Genomic DNA, 16344 nt, shown 5'->3' with positions numbered 1-16344 from the left:
TGAACGGCAGCGAGGTGATGAAGCGTTTAATTAAAATCTTACTTTTACCTTAAGGACATGTTTGTTAATAATTGGATGTCCTTGAAATGATAATGGCATGCACAGTGAAATAATGCTGAAGCACCAGTCTGCTGCATAGCAAGATAGCACCAGCAAAGAGTCCGAAGGCGAATCAGACTGCACACGGCACGTGTCCCCCATTGAAAGTTTTTTTGGGTGGTCTTACACCTACTGTACATATTATGTGACTGTATATAGCAATTCCCTATCGCGTCATATTGGACACCTGAATATACAGTAATCCATCATATCAGTATTATTCTTGCTCATGTCAGTCTTAAAATTGTTAAGAATATTTCCAAACATCAACTTTTTCAGAAACAGTTCAGTTATGAAGTCACTTTCTGGGGCTTACATATTAGAAACCACCCATAAGTCACCCCATTTTAGAAACTACACCCCTCAAGCTATTCAAAGCCGATTTTACAAACTTTGTTAACCCTTTAGGTGCCCCACGAGAATTAACTCATTAATTCACTTTTTTAGCAGATTTTAAATTTTAATCGATTTTTTCTGCAATACATCAAGGGTTAACAGCCAAACAAAACTCAAAATCTATTACCCTGAATCTGGAGTTTACAGAAACACCCAATGTGTGCTTGAAAACTGAAGTATGGGCACACAGCAGGCTTTAGAGTGAAAGGAGCACCATATGGCTTTTGGAGAACGGATTTAGCTGGAAAGGTAATTGTCGCATGTGAAGACACCCTGAGGTGGCCCTACAGTGGAAACACCCAAAAAGTGACCCCATTCTGGAATCTACACCCCTCAAGGAATATTTCAAGGTGTGCAGCGAGCACTTTGACCCATCAGGCGTTCCATAGAATTAGGAAACGATTTGCTGTGAAAATGAAAAATTACACTTTTTTCCAGAAAAAGTTGCTTTACACCCACATTTTTTACTTTCACAAGGGGAAACAGGACAAAATGCACCCCACATTTTGTTCCCCATTTCCTCCCGAAAACACCAACACCCGATATGTGCTCAAAAGAATGATGTATGGATGCATGGCAGGGTTCAAAAGGGAAGTAGCACCATAGGGCTTTTGGAGGACAGATTTTGCAGGATTGGTTTTTGGGAGCTATGTCGCATATAAAGACACCCTGAGGTACCCTTAGAGTCGAAATCCCCAAAAGTGACCCCATTCTGGAAACTACACCCCCCATGGAATATTTCAAGATTTGTAGTGAGAACTTTGTCCTCAAAGGTGATTTATGGAATTGGCTGTGAAAATAAAAAAATTCTAATTTTCACTTTCACAAGGGGAAACAGGACAAAACGCACCCCACATTTTGTTACCCATTTCCCCCCGAATACGCCAACACCCTGTATGTGCTCAAAAACTGATGTATAGGCGCACAGCAGGCTTCAGAGTTGAAGGAGCACCGTATGGCATTAGGAAAACAGATTTAGCTGGAATGGTGATTGGGAGCCATGTCACATGTGAAGACCCTGAGGTGGCCCTACAGTGGAAACCCCCAAAAAGAGACCCCATTCTGGAAACTACACCCCTCAAGGAATATTTCAAGGTGTGTAGTGAGAACTTTGACCCATCGGGTGTTTCACAGAATTAGGAAACGCTTGGCTGTGAAAATGAAAAATGTAAAAATTAATTTTCAGAAAAAGTTGCTTTACATCCACATTTTTCTTTTTTACAAGGGGTAACAGGGCAAAATGCACCCCACATTTTGTTCCCCATTTCCCCCCCGATTACGCCATCACCCCATATGTGCTAAAAAAAAATGATGTATGGGCGCATGGCAGGGCTCTAGAGTCAAACAGCTAAATATGGATTTTGCTGACCTGAATTGGCTGACATGGATTTTAGGTGCCATGTCGCATTAGGCTACTTTCACACTTGCGTTAGGAGCGGATCCGTCTGGTGTCTGCACAGACGGATCCGCTCCTATAATGCAAACGCTTGCATCCGTTCAGAACGGATCCGTTTGCATAACTGTTTATTTCAGATCTGATTTTTCACTTCGGAAAACTCAGATCCGACAGTATATTCTAAACACAGAAGCGTTCCCATGGTGATGGGGACGCTTCATGTTAGAATATACTGAGAACTGTGTACACGACTGCCCCCTGCTGCCTGGCAGATGCTGCCAGGCAGCAGGGGGCAGACCCCCCCCCCTCCTGTATTTAACTTATTGGTGGCCAGTGCGGCCCCCCCTCCCTCCCCAGTATTAAATATGACCAGTGCGGCGGCCTCCCCCTCCCTCCCTCCCCAGTATTAAATATGACCAGTGCGGCCCCCTCCCTCTATATTTATTGGTGGCCGGGCCAGTGCGGATTCCAAGTATTGTGAGCAGTGCGGCCTCCCCTCTCCCCCCCCCCATCATTGGTGGCAGCGGAGAGTACCGATCGGAGTCCCAGTTTAAATCGCTGGGGCTCCGATCGGTTACCATGGCAACCAAGACGCTATTGCAGTCTTGGCTGCCATGGTTACTTGGCAATAAATACAAGCATTATACTTACCTGAAGAGCTGCGATGTCTGACCGGCCGGGAGCTCCTCCTACTGGTAAGTGAAAGGTCTGTGCGGCGCATTGCTAAAGACCTGTCACTTACCAGTAGGAGGAGCGCCCGGCCGGTCAGACATCGCAGCTCTTCAGGTAAGTATAATGCTTGTATTTATTGCCAAGTAACCATGGCAGCCAAGACTGCAATAGCGTCTTGGTTGCCATGGTAACCGATCGGAGCCCCAGCGATTTAAACTGGGACTCCGATCGGTACTCTCCGCTGCCACCAATGATGTGGGGGGGGGGGGGTGATTTTAATTAGGGGGGGAGAGGGGAGGCCGCACTGCTCACAATACTTGGAATCCGCACTGGCCCGGCCACCAATAAATATAGAGGGAGGGGGCCGCACTGGTAATATTTAATACTGGGGAGGGAGGGGGGGCCGCACTGGTCATATTTAATACTGGGGAGGGAGGGAGGGGGAGGCCGCCGCACTGGTAATATTTAATACTGGGGAGTGAGGGGGGCCCGCACTGGCCACCAATAAGTTAATTACAGGAGGAGGGGGGGGTCTGCCCCCTGCTGCCTGGCAGCATCTGCCAGGCAGCAGGGGGCAGTCATGTACACAGTTCTCAGTATATTCTAACATGAAGCGTCCCCATCACCATGGGAACGCCTCTGTGTTAGAATATACTGTCGGATCTGAGGTTTACGATGTAACTCAAATCCGATGGTATATTCTAACATAGAGGCGTTCCCATGGTGATGGGGACGCTTCAAGTTAAAATATACCATCGGATCGGAGAAAACTCCGATCTGATGGGGACTCCTGACTTTGCATTGAAAGTCAATGGGGGACGGATCCGTTTGAAATTGCACCATATTGTGTCAACGTCAAACGGATCCGTCCCCATTGACTTGCATTGTAAGTCTGGACGGATCCGTTTGGCTCCGCACGGCCAGGCGGACACGAAAACGCTGCAAGCAGCGTTCAGGTGTCCGCCTGCTGAGCGGAGCGGAGGCCAAACGGTGCCAAACTGATGCATTCTGAGCGGATCCGCATCCACTCAGAATGCATTGGGGCTGTACGGATCCGTTCGGGGCCGCTTGTGAGAGCCTTCAAACGGAACTCACAAGCGGAGCCCCGAACGCAAGTGTGAAAGTAGCCTTAACTAAATTCCTGAGGTCCCCAGAAATGAAAAACCCCAACAAGTCACCCCATTTTGGAAAGAGCACCCCCGTACAAACATTTTTAAGTAGTAGAAAGGGTACTTTTCAGCAAACAGGTGTCTCACAGAAGGCAGAAATACTAGAGAAAGGATTTAAAAGCACACATTTGTAAAAATGAAAAATTACTAGCAGACCCAAATTTTTCACTTTCACAAAGGGTTAAAGGAGAAAATGCACCCCAGTATATGTTCCCCATTTTCTCCCCTTTTTGCAAACGCCCCATATGCTCCTGCGCCGAAGGAAGGAAGCCAGCAGCAGGAGCGCGTACTTAACTCACTGCGCCTATTACTAAACTGGATGGCGCAGGATTTACGGGACACTGAAGAGAACTCGAAAGTCAATCAACTGGACCTGGGCTTGCCAAAGGGTGCATAGACGGAGCCTCTAGGTGCTGAAGAAATACAAGGATGTCCCTCTTGTCCTTGTACTTAACCACCAGCATGTTCTCATGAAGGAGAGCCCTACTTTCACCCATTCTCAGTGGTTGCCCTACCAGGGATCTAGGGAGGCCTCTCTGATTTTTGCGTGTTGTGCCACAAGCCACAGTACCTCTGGCAGTTAGGGACCTGAATAGGGGTATGCTGGTATAATAGTTATCCACATACAGGGAGTGCAGAATTATTAGGCAAATGAGTATTTTGACCACATCATCCTCTTTATGCATGTTGTCTTACTCCAAGCTGTATAGGCTCGAAAGCCTACTACCAATTAAGCATATTAGGTGATGTGCATCTCTGTAATGAGAAGGGGTGTGGTCTAATGACATCAACACCCTATATCAGGTGTGCATAATTATTAGGCAACTTCCTTTCCTTTGGCAAAATGGGTCAAAATAAGGACTTGACAGGCTCAGAAAAGTCAAAAATAGTGAGATATCTTGCAGAGGGATGCAGCACTCTTAGGCCTCGTTCACACTTCAGTGTTTGGTCAGTGATTTCCATCAGTGATTTGTGAGCCAAAACCAGGTGCAAATCTAAACACAGAACAGGAGCAGATCTTTCCCTTCTACCTCATGTCTGTGGAGGCTCCACTTCTGGTTTTGGCTCACAAATCACTGATGAAAATCACTGACCAAACACTGAAGTGTGAACGAGGCCTTAAAATTGCAAAGCTTCTGAAGCGTGATCATCGAACAATCAAGCGTTTCATTCAAAATAGTCAACAGGGTCGCAAGAAGCGTGTGGAAAAACCAAGGCGCAAAATAACTGCCCATGAACTGAGAAAAGTCAAGCGTGCAGCTGCCAAGATGCCACTTGCCACCAGCTTGGCCATATTTCAGAGCTGCAACATCACTGGAGTGCCCAAAAGCACAAGGTGTGCAATACTCAGAGACATGGCCAAGGTAAGAAAGGCTGAAAGACGACCACCACTGAACAAGACACACAAGCTGAAGCATCAAGACTGGGCCAAGAAATATCTCAAGACTGATTTTTCTAAGGTTTTATGGACTGATGAAATGAGAGTGAGTCTTGATGGGCCAGATGGATGGGCCCGTGGCTGGATTGGTAAAGGCCAGAGAGCTCCAGTCTGACTCAGACGCCAGCAAGGTGGAGGTGGAGTACTGGTTTGGGCTGGTATCATCAAAGATGAGCTTGTGGGGCCTTTTCGGGTTGAGGATGAAGTCAAGCTCAACTCCCAGTCCTACTGCCAGTTTCTGGAAGACACCTTCTTCAAGCAGTGGTACAGGAAGAAGTCTGCATCCTTCAAGAAAAACATGATTTTCATGCAGGACAATGCTCCATCACACGCGTCCAAGTACTCCACAGCGTGGCTGGCAAGAAAGGGTATAAAAGAAGAAAATCTAATGACATGGCCTCCTTGTTCACCTGATCTGAACCCCATTGAGAACCTGTGGTCCATCATCAAATGTGAGATTTACAAGGAGGGAAAACAGTACACCTCTCTGAACAGTGTCTGGGAGGCTGTGGTTGCTGCTGCACGCAATGTTGATGGTGAACAGATCAAAACACTGACAGAATCCATGGATGGCAGGCTTTTGAGTGTCCTTGCAAAGAAAGGTGGTTATATTGGTCACTGATTTGTTTTTGTTTTGTTTTTGAATGTCAGAAATGTATATTTGTGAATGTTGAGATGTTATATTGGTTTCACTGGTAAAAATAAATAATTGAAATGGGTATATATTTGTTTTTTGTTAAGTTGCCTAATAATTATGCACAGTAATAGTCACCTGCACACACAGATATCCCCCTAAAATAGCTAAAACTAAAAACTACTTCCAAAAATATTCAGCTTTGATATTAATGAGTTTTTTAGGTTCATTGAGAACATGGTTGTTGTTCAATAATAAAATTAATCCTCAAAAATACAACTTGCCTAATAATTCTGCACTCCCTGTAGAGGTGGTAACCCTTATCCAGCAGTAGGTGCAGTAAATCCCACACAATCTTCCCACTAACTCCTAGGAGGAGGGGGCATTCTGGGGGTTCTATCCTGGAATCTTTCCCTTCATAAATGAGGAATTTGTGGGTGTACCCGGAGCTACTCTCACAGAGTTTGTATATTTTTATGCCACTCCCTGCCCGTTTGCTAGGCAGGTACTGGCGGAATCTAACCCTCCCTTTGAACAGTAACAGGGACTCCTCTACACAGACATTTTTCTCTGGGTTGTACACCTCAGAAAACCTGGTGTTAAAGTGGTCAATGACAGGCCTAACTTTGAACAGACGGTCAAATGTTGGGTCGTTTTGGGGTGGGCACTGTGTATTGTTGTCGTAGTGTAGGAATTTCCTAATGGACTCAAATCGCTTCCGGGTCATGGTCTTACTGTAAATTGGAGTCTGGCAGAAAATGTCCGAACTCCAATAGTGTCTAACGTTTAGTTTTTTTTTTTTACTATGCCCATATGCAGCACGAGTCCCCAAAACTTCATAATCTCTGCTGCACTTCCTGGGGTCCAACCTTGGGGTCTAGCGTATGGCGAAGTAGAGTTCTGGGAAATTGTTGGGCGTAAAAATTGGTTTGGGCCACCATTAAATTTACAAAATCTTCAGAGAATAAGATTTTTAAAAAAATCTAGTTCAGTGAAGTCCGCACTATCTGTATTCCGGACCTGCCCTCAAAATTTGGAATTTGGGGCTGATAATCGTCAGGGGTGGGTTGCATAGGGGTTCACTCTGGAGGGGCTGCCTCCGCTGCTACCCTGGGCCGCCTTCTAGAGCAGTGTTTCCCAACCAGTGTGCCTCCAGCTGTTGCAAAACTACAACTCCCAGCATGCCCGGACAGCATTTGGCTGTGCGGGCATGCTGGGAGTTGTAGTTTTATAACAGCTGGAGGCACACTGGTTGGGAAACACTGTTCTAGAGGGTCCCTCATCAGTGGATGATGATGAGGGGGTAGAGAAGTAGAGGTAAGTGGCATCCTCTTCTCCCTCATTAGCAGTCTCAGTATCAGAGGCAAGATAGGCGTATGCCTCTTCAGCTGAGTATACTCATTGGGATGGACGGGCCATTTTCATTTTATTGGGGTGTGACGTGTGAAACGTGTAAACCTTTATTTAGTGTGGGGTGTGTATGTAGTGTTTTGACACGTGAAGGGGCTTGTAATAAATTTAAAATATAGAGGAATGGAGTAGAGACAAAAAGTTGTAAAAAAAAAAAAAAAAAAAGGGTCTTCTGCACAAAGAAAGTCTTTGCTGCACAAACAAACCCCAAAAACTTGCAGTGCAAACCAAGCAGACGCGATCAGTAATGGACACTAGTCATGAGTGCTCAGTGGTTGCAAAATGCACGTACGCAGATGGTGCATTTGTGCAAAACCTAAAAAAATAAAATTAAAATAATTAACATTAAAAAATATATATTTTATGTGCAGATGCTACTGAGCACACTACTAATTGGTGCTCTGCAGCACACACGCACACAGATTGTGTGTGCAAAAAACTAGTATAAAATTCACTACAGTGAACACTGGGACAGGGACGAAGGGTGGTTTAGGGATCTGGAACAGCTGCAAACGGAAAAAATCTGTGCAGCTATTCCAGATGTTCTTCTTTCTTCCTTCTTTTCAGCAGGAAAATAGTTAAAACGCTGTGGTGGTGCACCACAATACTCAGCAAGCCACAAGCAGCTCAGAAAAGCACAGAACCTTTCTGCATGCAGTCCCCAGCTAGAATGGCTGAATGCAGGGAAGTTCTGCCTCTTCCTGTGCAGCTATAGCGCTGCCATTGGCTGGAGCGTTGTTCCAGCCAATAGCAGCGCTGGCAGGAGACCCAAAACACTGGTGTCCCCTGCCTGACCTAGGATGAGACAGGTGCAGACTTGTTCAGCACCGGTCACCTTCAGAAGACACCCCCTGCAGCTCCGTATCGCAGCCGGAGATGCAATGTGCATGCCTGAAGAATACAGCCAATAGCAGCGATCGGGGCTGCAGGGGGGCGGTTCAGCACCATGCTGCCCTTACCTGGCATGGCTGCCTGCCAGTAAGAGCAGGCATGGTGCTGCAATTCCCTCTCCATCCTTCCCCAAAGCCCTGCGGACCTTGCACCGTACATGTACGGCGCGGGTCCTTAAGTGGTTAAAGTGCATGTGCAAATATATAAACATGTCATTCCCTCATATATAATGACCAACAAGTGTTACACACCCATTAAAGGGGAATGTATACATGAGGGAAACAATTGACAGAGGCGCCCCCAGAGGAAGGCATCACCGAAACGCGTGTCGGGGTGTGCGGCTCTCCTGAGGTGAATCTCCCTACAATGGGTGTGTGATACTTAGGTGTTACGCCAGGGGAGGCCAACCCGCGGCTCTTGAGCCACATGCGGCTCTTTGCTTCTTCAAGTGCAGCTCTAGCTGTGGAGCCGGGAAGCAGTCAGACGGCGCACTCTCCACCCCAGGCCCAGATCTCTTTTCCTGATCGGGCACTGTTGCTACTTTGGAGCTCCAGCTCACTCTCGCCTATGTCCTGATGCACACAGTGTGAGAACATAGTACATGGAGGCACGCACTAGGACCTGACGTTGTGCTCATCAGGTCAGTGTCAGACCTGCAGAGTAGCAGGTGCCCGAGCAAGAGCCCAGTGCCTGATCAGAAGAGGGAAGAGATATTTTTAAATTATAGAACTGAGCATGGGGGGTCCTGATCTGAGCATGGGGGGGGGGTCCTGATCTGAGCAATGGGGGTCTGATCTGAGCATGGGGGGCGGGAGATCTGAGCACTGAGGGTCTGGCACTGGGAGTATGATTTGCGTAGTCTGATGCGAGCATTGGGGGTCTGATTTGGAGGTCTGATGAGGTTTGGGGATCTTATTTTAGGTAATATGAGGATTGGGAATCTGATCTGAGGTCTGATGAAAAATATATTTTTTCTTTTTTTTCTCTGCTAATGAAAAATAACAAAAAAATATTTTTATCAGACCTCAGATTAGATGAAAACCATTTTTTTTATTTTATTTTTCTTTGTTAAAACCTAGGTGCATCTTGAAGGGTGACTCGTGTGTAAATGTATAGCTTGTTTGTTTTTGGCTCTTTGTGTCTGTAAGGTTGGCCACCCCTGTGTTACGCTATATGAGGGAACAATTTAGCTATATGTCTATATACAGTACATCCAGGTAATTTGTACTCACTCTCTCCCATATATGAATTCATATGATATAACTAGCTACTCTGTCAATTATGTGTTTCCCTCATGTATACAGTCCCCTATAATGGGTGTGTAACACTTGTTGGTCATTATATATGAGGGAATGACTTGTTTATATATTTGCACGTGCACTTTAATGTTACTATCATGTTTGGGATTATGTATTCATGCTTTTCTGATATATGAACTCATAGGAATTTATTACTTTATCAATCATGGTTTTTTATTGGGATAGAGCATTTTTATGATCCCTGGCATGCCCCCATATATGTATTTAGATATTATCTCCTCAGGGGTAGACCGCACTTTGATTTATCATGTCTCTTTTTATTTATGTCACACTGGGCCAGATTTATCATGACTCTGACAGCTCACTCCACTTTCACATACGGCTAAAGTCAGATTTATGATTGTCCGTTTAAGACTGTAATAAATGTGGTTTGACGGTAGCAGTTTATCCGTCAGTAAGCAGCTTTACAAAAGTCGCACGTCCTTACGAAAAAGTCACATGTTCTATAAAAAAAAAAGTCTCATAAGATAAGCATGGTCCTCACTGGAGTGAAATTGTGCATTTTTCAGCGACTTTTTAAATAGTCCCAATAGTAAATCTGTCTAGAGATTCATTTACATAAGAAAACGCGCCCACTTTCAGAAAACTGGCGAGCATAGTGCAGAGCAGAAAAAAGTCGCAAATTTGTGTGCAGTTTTAGCGTTTGCGCATTTTTTTTAGATTTTTTCACTCCATTATTCTAACTTGAGCTAATGATAAATCTGGCCCATCGTGTATTTAATAAAGTATATTTTTTTATTTTTTAGGTATATTCAACAGGACAAGGCCAAGCTACATGTTAGTCGTGTTACTGTGAGCAGCCTCCGTGGCCTGAATGTACTACCATGGTCTGCACTTGTCTCCCGTCTAGCACTTCTGGGACGTCATTGTTTGGCAATAGCAAAGGGAGCTGTCAGCAGCAGATCTTGATGATTTGCGTGCCCGAGTGCATTCGGACAACCATTAATAACCTCACTGATAGCACTTCAAGGCGTGTGAGTGTGTGCATTTCTGCACGTGCTTTGAATATGTTGTTCCTTCTTTATCAGTAACACGTCTATTCATCCTGTGGTAATTATAAATCCCATGACTTTTCCTTCTTGGTGTTGCAGTAACAATACTGACAAGTGCGTTTTCATCTTCCTGACCGTCACACTCACTTTCATCCTTTGTCGGCCTGTACATGCAGATTACAGATACTCCGGTGTGTATTCTCATTGAACTTGGCGGCGAAACCCACAGCAAAATCCGGATGTTTGACAGCTGGATTCTGTTGCAGGTGTTGATGAGGATTTCACTGTGCACTGCAAAGTTCTCTCTGGAGCGTGTAGATGTCTTTTGCTTCTACTATAATGCACTATAGAGTTTCCGGCAGCAAATACGGATGGAAAATCTGCTGCATATCTGCTTTGTGTGTACATACCGAAAAAGATACCCCAAAACTATTCAGAGTGGCTGTAAGATAATTACGGTACTTTATATGTCTATGTGACATCAAGAATCAACACCCAATTCCAACTAGGGCTGCACGATATGGGAATTTTGTGCAATTGCGATTAGGGCCCTAAAAATTGCAATAACGATATGCGATGCAATATTTTAAGGGAATTGTGCTAGAGGTCTATTTGCTTGGATTTTCCCATATGAGCCGCTGACGCGGCGAGGACGCCGTTATGGGGTGGATCTGTGGAGGACGCCGTTATGGGGTGGATCTGTGCAGGACGCCGTTATGGGGTGGATCTGTGCAGGACGCCGTTATGGGGTGGATCTGTGGAGGACGCCGTTATGGGGTGGATCTGTGGAGGACGCCGTTATGGGGTGGATCTGTGCAGGACGCCGTTATGGGGTGGATCTGTGGAGGACGCCGTTATGGGGTGGATCTGTGCAGGACGCCGTTATGGGGTGGATCTGTGCAGGACGCCGTTATGGGGTGGATCTGTGCAGGACGCCGTTATGGGGTGGATCTGTGCAGGACGCCGTTATGGGGTGGATCTGTGCAGGACGCCGTTATGGGGTGGATCTGTGCAGGACGCCGTTATGGGGTGGATCTGTGCAGGACGCCGTTATGGGGTGGATCTGTGCAGGACGCCGTTATGGGGTGGATCTGTGCAGGACGCCGTTATGGGGTGGATCTGTGCAGGACGCCGTTATGGGGTGGATCTGTGCAGGACGCCGTTATGGGGTGGATCTGTGCAGGACGCCGTTATGGGGTGGATCTGTGCAGGACGCCGTTATGGGGTGGATCTGTGCAGGACGCCGTTATGGGGTGGATCTGTGCAGGACGCCGTTATGGGGTGGATCTGTGCAGGACGCCGTATGGGGTGGATCATCTGTGCAGGACGCCGTTATGGGGTGGATCTGTGCAGGACGCCGTTATGGGGTGGATCTGTGCAGGACGCCGTTATGGGGTGGATCTGTGCAGGACGCCGTTATGGGGTGGATCTGTGCAGGACGCCGTTATGGGGTGGATCTGTGCAGGACGCCGTTATGGGGTGGATCTGTGCAGGACGCCGTTATGGGGTGGATCTGTGCAGGACGCCGTTATGGGGTGGATCTGTGCAGGACGCCGTTATGGGGTGGATCTGTGCAGGACGCCGTTATGGGGTGGATCTGTGCAGGACGCCGTTATGGGGTGGATCTGTGCAGGACGCCGTTATGGGGTGGATCTGTGCAGGACGCCGTTATGGGGGGGGGTGGAATCTGTGCAGGACGCCGTTATGGGGTGGATCTGTGCAGGACGCCGTTATGGGGTGGATCTGTGCAGGACGCCGTTATGGGTGGATCTGTGCAGGACGCCGTTATTGGGGTGGATCTGTGCAGGACGCCGTTATGGGGTGGATCTGTGCAGGACGCCGTTATGGGGTGGATCTGTGCAGGACGCCGTTATGGGGGTGGATCTGTGGAGGACGCCGTTATGGGGTGGATCTGTGGAGGACGCCGTTATGGGGTGGATCTGTGGAGGACGCCGTTATGGGGTGGATCTGTGGAGGACGCCGTTATGGGGTGGATCTGTGGAGGACGCTGTTATAGGGGATGTGTGCTGTGACATATAGGGCCATGAGGGGGGCCAGCATAAGACATATAGCATCTTATTCAATACTGTTATGAGACGCACAGGAGTGAGTGAAGCCACAGAGGGAGGTGCTCACAGTAAAAAGGATTCGCCCCTCCTTTACAAGTAAAAACAGTATCTATTAGTATACTGGGCACTCACACTATAGGTAGAACCGTAAATAGAATAGCAAAATGTCTTATTGATCAAATTGATAGTTTTATTAGTAACTTGCTGCTTATAATAAAATAAAATAATAAAATACAATACTAATACAGTACGCTGGACTATTTATAGGTCAATAGGATACATTGATATAAATACACTAGACATTAGACTGCAAATATCTAAAAGTGAATAGATTATATAAATACACAGTAATAAGAGTAGATATTCAAGAATCAGGAATTTGAAGATATGCGGCTACAATGGCAATTGCTGATATGTCCTAAAAAAGGTAAGTACTGGCCAAGGAAATGATGAATAAATACTGGGACAAAGTCTCTGAAAAAACCAAAGTCCAATGGTGCAATGTGAAGCAATGTACTGGTACAGTGAGGGTTTTAGTGCGGCGTCCCGCTTCTACTCACTGTTCGGTGATTGCTGGTATAGGTTTCACTGCTGTAGTTCCGGTTCTCTGTGTCACCTAATGCTCCTTCTCGGGTTATCTCCGCTGCCGGTTTAAGTGGCTCTGGGCATCGCTTGGAGGACATCGGCTCTTTAAATATACGGAGTGATGCCCAGAGCCACTTAAACCGGCAGCGGAGATAACCCGAGAAGGAGCATTAGGTGACACAGAGAACCGGAACTACAGCAGTGAAACCTATACCAGCAATCACCGAACAGTGAGTAGAAGCGGGACGCCGCACTAAAACCCTCACTGTACCAGTACATTGCACCATTGGACTTTGGTTTTTTCAGAGACTTTGTCCCAGTATTTATTCATCATTTCCTTGGCCAGTACTTACCTTTTTTAGGACATATCAGCAATTGCCATTGTAGCCGCATATCTTCAAATTCCTGATTCTTGAATATCTACTCTTATTACTGTGTATTTATATAATCTATTCACTTTTAGATATTTGCAGTCTAATGTCTAGTGTATTTATATCAATGTATCCTATTGACCTATAAATAGTCCAGCGTACTGTATTAGTATTGTATTTTATTATTGTATTTTATTTTATTATAAGCAGCAAGTTACTAATAAAACTATCAATTTGATCAATAAGACATTTTGCTATTCTATTTACGGTTCTACCTATAGTGTGAGTGCCCAGTATACTAATTGATATAGCATCTTATGCTGGTCCCCCTCATGGCCCTATGTGTCCCCTCATGTGTCCTAAACTGCGCACATAACTGGCTTTGCGTGTAAAGTGTTTTACTAGTGTGTGGGTGAAACAATCTCTCTCCTGTTGATAACAGGTCCGGCCTCTGTACTCACTGTCACTATGAATGCAATGCACGGCAGCGAGGTGGCCGGCCGGCGCGTGACTGACGTCACTTAGTAACGCTCCTTCCACTTCAGGAAGCAGGAGCGTTACTAAGTGACGTCAGTCACGCGCCGGCCGGCCACCTCGCTGCCGTGCATTGCATTCATAGCGACAGTGAGTACAGAGGCCGGACCTGTTATCAATAGGAGAGAGATTGTTTCACACACACACTAGTAAAATACTTTACACGCAAAGCCAGTTATGTGCGCGGGGCCCCTTTATATATAATCGCTGCATTTTCGGGTCGGCCAAATCGCCATATCGCATTTTGATTATTTTTTCGATTTATCGTGCAGCCCTAATTCCAACGCATATATGTTTTACAGTATACAGCGATCCCACAAGATACACCGGCCTCAGGATACAATATTTTCAATATACAATGGCCTTTTTTAACCCATCGTAAGTTGAAACCAGACTCAACATACAATGTCTCAGATCCAACCAATCCAGGTCAGGTCTCTGGTAATAGCTGGATTAGGTGCTATTAGCAGCTATTTCTGACGGTTATTAGTGTTGAGCGCGAATATTCGAATATCGAATTTTTTTCGCGAATATCGGCACTTCGCTAATTCGCGAATATTTCGAATATAGTGATATAAATTCGATATTTTGAATATTCGTTTTTTTTATTTTATTTTTTTATTTTTTTATTGTTATATTTTTTTCTTTTCCACTTCCCTAAAGTTGTTCTTACCTGTCCTTTGGATTCCTGGCTTCCTGGCTGCTCCAGTCAGTGCCCGTTGCCGCTTCTGCCGACTTCCATGCTCATGGAGCGTCCCCATCACCATGGGAACATCTCCATATACTAGAATGTACTGTCGGATTTGAGAATTACGTTGAAATCGCAATTCGATTTTTTCAAGTTATAAAATTCGAATTTCGATTTTAACTTAGCACTGCTATATGCCATATTAGTTAGCCTAATATGGCATATAGCAGTGCTAAGTTAAAATCGAAATTCGATTATTATAACTTGAAAAAATCGAATTGCGATTTCAACGTAATTCTCAAATCCGACAGTACATTCTAGTATATGGAGTCGTTCCCATGGTGATGGGGACGCTCCATAAGCATGGGATATGGCTTCAATGGCTTGGTAGAATTAGCGAATTGACGAATATATTCGTCATATTCCACAAAACGAATATAACGAATGTATTCGTCATATATCACAAAACGAAGATAACGAAGTATTCTGCATCTTCATTTTAGCTACCTATTCATCAATTTCGCTAATTCTAGCAATGATATAGGAAAGTTAACTATAGAGACAGCTAAGTATAATTCGCTATGCGATTATATGACTGCTTTTTTTATAAATAGTATAATTATAATAATTATCAGGTATTATAATTATTCTATTTATTTAAAAAAAAAGCAGTAATATAATCGCATAGCGAATTATACTTAGCTGTCTCTATAGTTAACTTTCCTATATCATTGCTAGAATTAGCGAAATTGATGAATAGGTAGCTAAAATGAAGATGCAGAATACTTCGTTATCTTCGTTTTGTGATATATGACGAATACATTCGTTATATTCGTTTTGTGGAATATGACGAATACATTCGTTATATTCGTTTTGTGGAATATAACGAATATATTCGTCAATTCGCTAATTCTACCAAGCCATTGAAGCCATATCCCATGCTTATGGAGCGTCCCCATCACCATGGGAACGACTCCATATACTAGAATGTACTGTCGGATTTGAGAATTACGTTGAAATCGCAATTCGATTTTTTCAAGTTATAATAATCGAATTTCGATTTTAACTTGGCACTGCTATATGCCATATTAGGCTAACTAATATGGCATATAGCAGTGCTAAGTTAAAATCGAAATTCGAATTTTATAACTTGAAAAAATCGAATTGCAATTTCAATAGGAGAGTAGCCTTTAAGTTAAAATCGAAATTCGATTATTTAAATCGCATATTAATCGCGATAACAAGAATAATGACGAATATTCGATTTCGACGAATATAAAACGAATATTCTATCGAATATTCGCGAATTTCGTCGAAATCGAATATGGCACCTGCCGCTCATCACTAACGGTTATATGTAAGAACTGGTTTTATCTGCTTATTTTTCTAAAATCTTCATTTTCTCTGATCTTGGATGACATTTTGGGGCTTTGGAACCAATTACTCAACATACAATGGTCGTCCTGGAACCTAATATTGTAACTTGAGGGACCACTGTACTAAAATAAATCGGAAGTAAGAACATGCAGTTCTCTTAGCGACGCAGGTACAGGCAGGAGTCCGCTCCGCTCATCCTGGCGTAGCACATTGTTACAGGGTACCCATGTGCTATGCCAGGGGTCAGTAAACCACCGGGGGGCACAGGCAAGAGCAGCATAATGCGCTTCTGCCCGTACTCACT

At 44.9% G+C, this 16344-nt stretch overlaps 1 protein-coding gene across 1 annotated transcript in view; it reads right to left on the bottom strand.

Moving 5' to 3' along the window:
* The window catches only part of DECR1 (2,4-dienoyl-CoA reductase 1), an 87961-nt gene that overhangs the window by 57060 nt on the left and 14557 nt on the right, over positions 1-16344 (bottom strand). The gene's annotated exons all lie outside the window — the stretch shown is intronic.

This window comes from Bufo gargarizans, chromosome 5 (assembly GCF_014858855.1).
Source record: "Bufo gargarizans isolate SCDJY-AF-19 chromosome 5, ASM1485885v1, whole genome shotgun sequence".
NCBI lineage: Eukaryota > Metazoa > Chordata > Amphibia > Anura > Bufonidae > Bufo > Bufo gargarizans.
Note: the sequence above shows the minus strand (reverse complement) of the source record. Positions and strands in the feature narration are given on the sequence as shown.